General features: G+C 43.6%; 1 long non-coding RNA gene across 1 annotated transcript in view; it reads left to right on the top strand.

The window, feature by feature from the left end:
- The window catches only part of LOC141106249 (uncharacterized), a 28,935-nt gene extending 24,705 nt beyond the window's left edge, over positions 1-4,230 (top strand). Inside the window, exon 3 of the long non-coding RNA XR_012235702.1 lies at positions 686-4,230. This is a non-coding gene — a long non-coding RNA (uncharacterized lncRNA). The remainder of the gene's footprint in view (positions 1-685) is intronic.
- The last annotated feature ends 4,864 nt before the right edge of the window (positions 4,231-9,094 follow it).

Below are 9,094 nucleotides of genomic sequence, written 5' to 3' on the forward strand. Positions count from 1 at the left end.
TGTTGTAGATTTTCACTAAACATATTTTATGCACAATTGAAACAGAGTAAGTAAAAAGGTTTTCCACTTTCTAACAAATAGTTACATAGTTACATAGTAGGTGAGGTTGAAAAAAGACACAAGTCCATCAAGTCCAACCTATAATAGTGACAAACCTTTGAGTACCTCCCCTGCTGACCGATGGGGGGGGGTCTCTCTGCTCATATTCTCTCCAATCAGCTTCAATGTGTCCAATCTCATCAATGGGCTCTTTCAAGTCTACAACCAATCAAGCTCGATTCACACTACTGTGATGTAATTTTGACTTGATTTGCAGTCTTATTATGTAGAGTAACTTTGATGTGACTTTGGTTGCATTATGGATGTGGTTTGCATATTCAATAGGGCCAAATTGCACTGTAAATCGCACCAAAAAACCACAGGACCCTTTCCCAAAGTCGCATCACAGCTGGGCACCATTGGAAGCAAAGTTATTTCCATTGTCATGTGATTCAATGTGACCCAAGGTGCATCTGAAATCGCATCTGTGAACCAGGGCTCATAGTCTATCCATTCTCTATCTATCCATTCATAGATCTCTCCTTGTAAATTGAAAACCTCTTCAAAAATTGAATTGATAGACACAACATGACTTATGCTGAGTTCTTTGATACTGTTTGGTTATGATATTTTTTATTTTACACAGGATCCTATCCAGATATAATATGGTGTCAACCATCTTGGAGCCATGGATTATTTTATTTCTCATCCTGCTCACAGTGCTAGTTATGTGTTTTCTGGCGATGCTGCCAGCAGTGATTTTCATCCTATGGAGAAGAAGACACATGCCTGTACATTCCCTGGATGGGACTGTGTAATCATCAATATAATGAAAAAAACGATCAACTGCATAAAGTGTGAAGAGTGTTGCTGTCATTTCCTGAATACACCCATATACAACACATACACATAGCTGTGGAAATAAAGAAATTACTTTATGAAATCATGTAGTGAGAAAATATTCAGGTGCCATTGCTGACCTCTCCTTCTGAAAATCCAGCTTTCTGGCTGCCACACTGATCCAGCAGATCAGTTGTTCTGACTTCACTCTGACATTCTAGTCTGCATGCTTGTTTCAAGTCAGTGCCTGTATTCCAGAGACATCCAGGCAACTAGTATTCTTAGGAGGGTGGGGGGGTGGTCAGCGATGGCAGCCCATTCATTTGATAGAAAAGTGAAGCTATGGTATGTTGAGTATTACAATTTGGTGTGCCATTTTGCTTCAAGGTACCTCTCTTGAGCACATGAGCTCTCAGGGTATAAGTCTCAAGATTCTAGAAACAAAAAAAGCGTGCCAGGCTATTATCGACAGTCCAAGTAAAGGTTATTTGTCAAAGTAATCATTAAAAAAACAATAAACATGTTTTGGGGGGTTCTGAAGTCCCCCTTTATCTGGCTGCTATTCCAGCATCTGCAGCAGAGATTAAATATGCTAATGAATTCCAAATGTGTAATTCTCCATTTAGATTCCTCCAGCATAATATTTCTAAGCCCTGAAGAAGAGGAACTTCAACCCCCCGAAATGTGTTGGATGTTTTTTAATGATTACTACAATTAATAAACTTTATCTAAGAGGTCATTAATTGGCCAATTGCTCTCTTTTCCCTATTAATCTTGAGCCCCAACACGATTACTTGAAAATAAAACTGCAGAATACATTGAGACACAACATATGGGGTGTCGTAGTAAGTTTAATATAATGCTTAGGACAATGTATTCCAAAAACGAGCAAACCACATGCTCAGGATCACACAATCATTTCTACAAGAACTGGCAGGACGAAGGACATCGATTACAATAGTTTATCTGCTGATTTTTTGTTAAACAGATGTTTGAACGGAAATGTAAAGTTATCATCTGCAGGAAAAATGAAAGAAGATATAAATAGACAAAATAATTTCCGAGAAGCTTCGTAGCTGTTTCTTTGGCCTTTGTCTTATGAAAACATTAGTGTATATTTAATATACTTTTGTTTTAGTGTTTACCTTTTTATGTTTTGTACTCATGTCGTATTATAAAAAGGAATAAACCAGATAACCTATTGTGCCCCTGTGTGAGATCATGACAGGTCACATTTTGTTTTCCCAATGTTAATGAACCAGACTGTTTAGTAAAAAATACTGAAGCATTAAGTAGAACAGTACAAATTCCAAGTTGTTGAAGAGTGCTTGAAAATGAACATGTCAGCTGCTGGCACAGGAAACTAATATAGTGCCCTGAACTTCCATATTATAAAGCCCCAAAGGAACCAAAAAGGGGCACAGTGCTATACACCCAAAAAATAAAAAAAGAACTTCAGCGAAATAAAGTCCAGAAACGTAAGGGGTTTATTTACTAGAACTAGAGATAGCAAAATTTGGGGCAGCTGTGCATGGTAGCCAATCAACTTCTAACTTCAGTTTGTTCAATTATGCCACGTTCACACAAGCGGAATTTCCGTCGGAAAAATCTTGGATAATTTTTCCCACGGAATTCCGCTCAAGCCTGGCTTGCATACACACGGTCACACAAAAGTTCTCTGAACTTTCGACCGCCAAGAACACTGTGAAGTACAACACTACGACGAGCCGAGAAAATAAAGTTCAATGCTTCCGAGCATGCGTCAAATTGTTTCCGAGCATGCATGTTTTTTTGCGCGTCGGAATTGCATACAGACGAATGCATTTTCGGATAGGAACTTTTTCCGACCGAAGAATAGAGAACCTGCTCTCAATCTTTTGCTGGCTGGAATTCCGCCAGCAAAAGTCTGATGGAGCATACACACGGTCAAATTTTGCGACCAATCGGAGTTTTGCTGGTGGCATTTCCGATCGTGTGTACGGGGAATTAGGTTTCGATAAAAAAAAACCTGAAAGTTAATTGGTTACTATGCAGAGCTGCACCAGGTTTTGCACTCTCCAGTTCTAGTAAATCAAACCCAAAGAGTCAGTCCAATATTATGTGCACAGCATGATAATAAATTCAAACTCGTATCTGTGCAATGTGATTTTGTTCAATAACAACGGTGCAACTTCAGATTGTATACAAGCGTGTCGTGTTCCAACTCAGTGCCTCCACACCATCCCAGTAGGTGGTTCCCCAATATGAATAAATAAATAAATAAATATTACTTGGTGGAACCAACTATTTTAATAATTAGAAAGAAAAAATTTGAAATTAAGCAATTTAAAGAATATATTTACTTATTCATATGGTTTTAGGACCCTCCTTTTTACATTCTTTTATTTTATGTTTTAACAATGTCTTTTTATATGGTTATATCAATATTTGTCCGCATTACATTTTTTTATATTTGTTGTATTTATTTATAAACACAGAAACTGCTGAAACTCTGCTTTAAACAGATGTAAGAATGTATAATAACATACTAAGACATTAAAGTGATTGTAAAGTCTGTTTAAAAAAAATAATAATAAACATGTTATACCTACCTGTTCTGTGTAGTGGTTTTGCACAGGGCAGCCCAGATACTCCTTTTCTTGGGTGCCTCTCTGCTGCTCCTGGCCCCTCCTTCCTGTTGAGTGCCCCCACATCAAACAGCTTGCTATGGGGGCACACGAGTCAAGCGGCAACTTCCGTGTGTCCATTCAGACACAAAGCTGCCATTTGGCCCCGCCCCTTCTCTCCCCTGATTGGCTAAATTACTTTGATTTGACTGCAGCTGTGTCTCAGCCAATCAGGATGGAGAGTCCAGGACTGCCGAGGGACCGTTGGACAGAGAGGGGGCTCAGGTAAATATTAGGGGGTGCTGGGGTGGCTGCTAACACAGAAGGGTTTTTATCTTAATGCATAGAATGCATTAAGGTAAAAAAACTTCTGCCTTTACAGTACAACTCCTTTAAGATCATTTTCTGTTGTGCCATCTTATGAGGAGATAAGATGTCTGCCTTTCATTTTGTAAAGCGCTTTGCAAACTGTTGGTGCTATATAAATCCTGTATAATAATAAATGTAATAATAATAATAATCAAATTATATGCTCAGTAGGTATTTTTGATAAGAAGGCAGTGAATCCTAGTAGAGTGTAGTAGGTGGGGGTTTATATAAATAGTGAAGAGCAGAGTGAAGCCAGTTGTTGTCTGCTCCTGAGAACGTTGCATAGTAATGATGAAACCCATAGGGCAGGACTTCTGTGCTTAGTGGAGGGCACGGTGGTTAGACACAGAGGCATTTCCTATTTTGTGTACACTCTCCTATTTATACATGCATTGGATTATATTTTATTCTAATAAAAATTGGTGTTTTCACTATGATAGGCCTTTTCTCTCTTAACTTCATATGTTTATGTCACGTACCTTGGAGATGAGCCTGACGTGTAGAGGAAGAACTCTCATACAGCCCTGGCTCAGGGACCACTGGAGTTGTGACAGTAGCCGCAAGAGCACGGTGAGGTAAGAGGGCCTGCAAGGATCTCTTTGCTGGAAGTGATAGTAGGTGACGAGGAGCAGGAACAGCTGCAGATGCAGGGCAGCGGATGCAGGTATGCTGTGGATGCAGGTCAGCAGGTGCAGGTGTGCTGCGGATGCAGGGCAGCGAAGGGTGAAGGGGTGCTGCGGATGCAGGCAGGAGCAGAGTCGGACAAGCTGGGTAATACACAGAAGATCAATCAGCATAAACAGCAGGCAGAGAATGGTCAGAGTTCAGGCCAGGTTTGGCAACAGGGAATCAGGCGAACAGGCAGGAAGTAGCAGGGTCAAACAAGCCAAAGCTCAGGACTGGAGATAGTAGCATGGTCAGGAATCCGGGACAATACTGGATCAGGATACAGGCACAGGATCAGAACACAGGGGACAGCTGCAGATCAAACAGCAAAGAACTAGTGCAGCTGAAGCATCTTTATAGGCCACTAGACGCCAAAGCACAGCTACCGCGAGAGCATGTGCATCTCCATGCGTGATGTCCGCGTTTCACGCACACGTATGCACACTGGCACACGTCTCTTCACAGCTGGATAATTACTAGTCCAACTGCGTCTTTGTGGCCATGTACGCCTTGAAGATGCTGCCGTACCTTGATCAGTGTATCCTTGACATTGCCCCCTCCTTATGGGCAACCCCCTCTACTTGATCAGATATTGCAGCTGGTTTCCTCTTCTCCTGCAATCCAAGACAGCCGCCACCTCATACTCCTCATTCCCACTGACAGTAATGGTTTCAGGTGGCCCCAAACCCCTGTCTGAAAAGGGATCCGGCACTGTGGGTTTTAGTAACGCATAGTTAGTGAAGAATGGGGACTGACCTATAGCCGAGTGATTGGCATTGTTGAAGGCGAACTCCGCCTGGGGCAGTAGGGTTACCCAATCGTCCTGAACGAATGTGGTTAAACAGTGGAGATACTGTTCAAGCGTCTGGTTCGTCCTCTCAGTTTGCCCATTAGTCTGAGGGTGGTAAGCAGAGTACATAGACAGGTCGATCTTCAGGACCTCGCACAGTGCTTTCCAGAAACGAGAAGTGAACTGAATCCCTCTATTGAAAATGATGTTCGTTGGGATCCCATGCAGCCTTACAATCTCCTTGACGAAGTCCCGGGCAGTCTCCATGGCAGAAGGTGTTTTCATCAGTGGCACGAAGTGGGCCATCTTAGACAGACGATCAACCACTATAAAGATAGCTGAACATCCTTCTGTAGCACCCTGGTGTTTAGGCAGTGTTGCTCCTAAATTTAGCTACTTTGGCTAATTTTTGAGGATCAATTGATTTCACTCTAAAGCCCCATACACACGGTTGGAATTTTTGACATAAAATGTGCGATCGGAACTTGTTGTCGGAAATTCCGACCGTGTGTGTAGGCTCCATCGGACAGTTTCCATCAGAATTTCCGTTGCACAAAATTTGAGATCTGGTTCTCAAATTTTCGGACAACAAAATCCGTTTGCGCAAATTCCGATCATGTATATACAATTCCAACGTACAAAGTGCCACGCATGCTCGGAATCAAGCAGAAGAGCAGCACTGGCTATTGAACTTTATTTTTCTAGTCCCGTTGTACGTGTTGTACGTCACCGCGTTCTTGACGTTCGTAATTTCCAACCAACTTTGTGTGACCGTGTGTATGCAAGACAAGTTTGAGCCAACATCCTTCGGAAAAAATTCATGGATTTTGTTGGAATGTCCGATCAATGTCAGATCGTGTGTACGCGGCATAAATCTGTAATTCCTGCACTTCTCGCTTTTGCTGCTAGGTGGCAGGGCACTTGGTGGCATTAGATAAGACAAGGGCACTGCAAGGTCAGATTATGGGTATATGGGGTATCTAAGCCAATGGGCAGGGGTTTTCTTAAATCCCTTGGCCTGCTGGGAGAACCTATATATTTAGGTGGAGTCAGGTGATCAGTGTTCTGTACCACCTAGACGGCTGTCTGGGTGGACCTGTGTTGTACTGCCTGGGCTGCTAGGCCAGAGTTTGGGACTATCCTGGGCACATCTGGCTGCTAGGCTTCTGAGGGCCTATTCAGAAGCAAGAGAGCAGCGCAGGGTTGGGATTGAGGCTTGCAGTCCAACCAGAATTGACAGTTCTGCAAGCTGGAGAACCTGTTGTGCTTGGAGGTAGAGGGGAAGCTGTCGCCACTAAGGGACCATCCACCTTATTACCAGGGACCACAGTGAGTAGCTGAAGCAAGTACCGGAGCAGAATTCTCACGGGGAACAGTGAAGAAACGGGAAACTTCAGCAGGTATCAAGCCAGGGACCCAGCCAGTGGAGGGGACACTTGCAGAGCAGCCTTGTGTGTCAAGCCAGGGACTGAGCAGGCCCGTGGGGTGAAGCTTGAGAAGTATCTGGACTGCCAAGCTAGGGACCCAGCAGAGAAGCAAGGGTGACACTTGAGGAAGATACTACAGTGAATATTGGAGAAGCCCAAGGGATTCAGTGGCAGTGAATCATGTAGTCTAGTTAGACAGAGCCTGGGAGCTCAGTGGGTTGAAGAACTACAAGAAGTGATTGTAGTGGAAGTGACGGAACTGTTACGCTTTGTGTTAGAAACTGATAACGACTGTTGCCATTGGAGACAGCATTCCTACACATGCAGATGTGGCGTCTTGCTAGATGCCTTTCCCTGCATGGCTGTCCACTTGTCAAAGTCTCTGAGTCTGCCAATTAACATTGCAACTGCCTCAGGGTGTTCCAGGCCCTAACCCTCTCTCCCACAGTTCTGTTCAAGAGAAATAAAATCTCTTTGCATTCAAGAAGTGTCTGGCTCCCAATGAATCTAACTTGCATTACACCCACCATGCCCCACAACCCACCATATATAGAAGTACAGAAGGATGTCAGCTATCTCTAGCACTGGAGGTTCTCATTAGACTGAAGAAGGCCTGGGACCTTGCTACACTTCTGATGGGGGAAGTTCTATTATAAAATATATAGCAATCATTCTCCAGGGCCTGTCAGGAACCGGTAGAGGTCTGAGTAGACCCCAGGCCTTGCTACTAGCAGTCTAACTCCAGGTACAGGTGGCACATGATTCCTTACAGCTCTTCTCGAGATCCAGCCACCAGAACATACGCTGAATTAACTCCAGGGTCTTATGTATTCCAAAATAGTCAGCCAGGGGATGGTCATAACAAAGGCCTTGATATGTTACCTGGATACCTTCTGGCACAAAAATCCTTCCATAGCAACCCATCCTTGGGTATTTGGTAATTCCAGGAAGACAGGACACATTTGCTGAAGCTTGCTTTTAAGCCAGACATCAGGTTTGTCTGTAAAAGTAGGAAATTACCTTCTGATGGAATGGTATCAGGTGCTGACACTTCTTTTGGATCGTCCGTCAAACATGCAAGAAAGGTTTAACGTTCTTTTAAACCGGCCGGTAGGTAACGTGAAAGGAGAATCTGGAAAAGAACAATGCCCATCGTGCTTGACATGGTCTCAGATGCTTGGCGGCACTCAGGTAGTCCAGATTCTTGTCTGTCTAAATGAGTATGGGATGTGCCACTCTTTCTAACAGATACCTCCATTCCTCAAGTGCAGCTTTGATGGTCAGAAGCTCTCGGTCCCCCAAGTCGTAATTCTTCTCGGCTAGAGAGAGCTTATGGGAGAGAAGGCTATTGGCTACATCAAGTCCTTGAGGCCCTGGTGCTGGTAAATAATTGCCCCCACTGCTGTTTCTGAGGCATCTACCTTGAGTAGTTAAGGCAAAGCAGGATCAGGGTGACTCAAGATGGGAGCAGGCGTAAAAAGTCCCTTTAACGTTGCAAAGGCAGCCTGCGCCTCGGAAGTCCAGTGGAACTAAATATTTTGTTTTGTTAGCTGAGTAATCGGGGAGATAATAGCGGAGAACCCCTTGATGAATCTTCGGTAAAAATTTGCAAAGCCTACAAAACACTGCACCCCCTTTTTGTCTGAGGGTGCAGACCAGTCCAGAATGGATGCAACTTTTTGTGAGTCCATCTTGAATCCCTCCATGGATACTACTAGGCCCAAGAACTGGATAATCTGCCACTCTAATTCACAGTTCTCTGGTTTGGCACAAAGTCCATGTTGACAGAGTTGGCAGAGTACGTTTTTGACATGTCCCCGGTGCTGATCAAGGGATGTGGAAAAAATCAGGATATCGTCTAGATAAACAATTATGAACATATCTAAACTGTCTCTGAAAATGTCGTTGACAAAGTGTTGGAAGGTGGCAGGGGCGTTGCACAAGCCAAAGGGCATCACCAGATATTCCTAATGGCCGAACCTGGTGCGGAAAGCTGTTGTCCATTCATCCCCTGCACGAATACGGATCAAGTTGTAAGCCTCCCGCAGGTCTAGTTTGGTAAATACAGAAGAAGTCCTTAACCTTCGAAAAGTTCAGGCACCAGGGGCAGAGGATACCGGTTCTTGACAGTGATCTTATTTAATTCTCTGTAGTCTACACAGGGCCGAAGAGAGAGGTCATTTTTTACTACAAAAAAGATTCCTGCCCTTGCCGGAGAAGTGGATGGTCGGATGAATCCCCTCTTGAGGGTTACATCCACATATTCTTTTAGCACCTCCAACTCTTGTTCAGATAGTGATGCTGGCAATAAGAGGATTGGAACTTAATGTCTCCTGAACCCCAATCGATTTGAGGAT

The sequence above is a fragment of the Aquarana catesbeiana genome, linkage group LG08, assembly GCF_042186555.1.
Source record: "Aquarana catesbeiana isolate 2022-GZ linkage group LG08, ASM4218655v1, whole genome shotgun sequence".
Lineage (NCBI taxonomy): Eukaryota > Metazoa > Chordata > Amphibia > Anura > Ranidae > Aquarana > Aquarana catesbeiana.